Here is a 267-nt window from a genome sequence, read left to right as displayed (position 1 = left end):
CTGAGGATGAGGATGAGGATAGGATCGGGATGAGGATGAGGATGAGGAAGAGGATAGGATGAGGAGGAGGATGAGGAGGAGGATTAGGATAGGATGAGGATGAGGAACAGCATGAGGATAGGATGAGGACGAGAATGAGGATGAGGGTAGGAGGAAGATGAGAATGAGGATAAGATGAAGAGGAGGATGATGAGGAGGAGGACGATGAGGAGGAGGAAAGGATGAGGACGAGAATGAGAATGAGGATAGGATGAGGATGAGGAAGAG

Source organism: Lupinus angustifolius, chromosome LG05 (assembly GCF_001865875.1).
Source record: "Lupinus angustifolius cultivar Tanjil chromosome LG05, LupAngTanjil_v1.0, whole genome shotgun sequence".
Classification (NCBI taxonomy): domain Eukaryota; kingdom Viridiplantae; phylum Streptophyta; class Magnoliopsida; order Fabales; family Fabaceae; genus Lupinus; species Lupinus angustifolius.
This window is presented reverse-complemented; position numbering follows the sequence as displayed.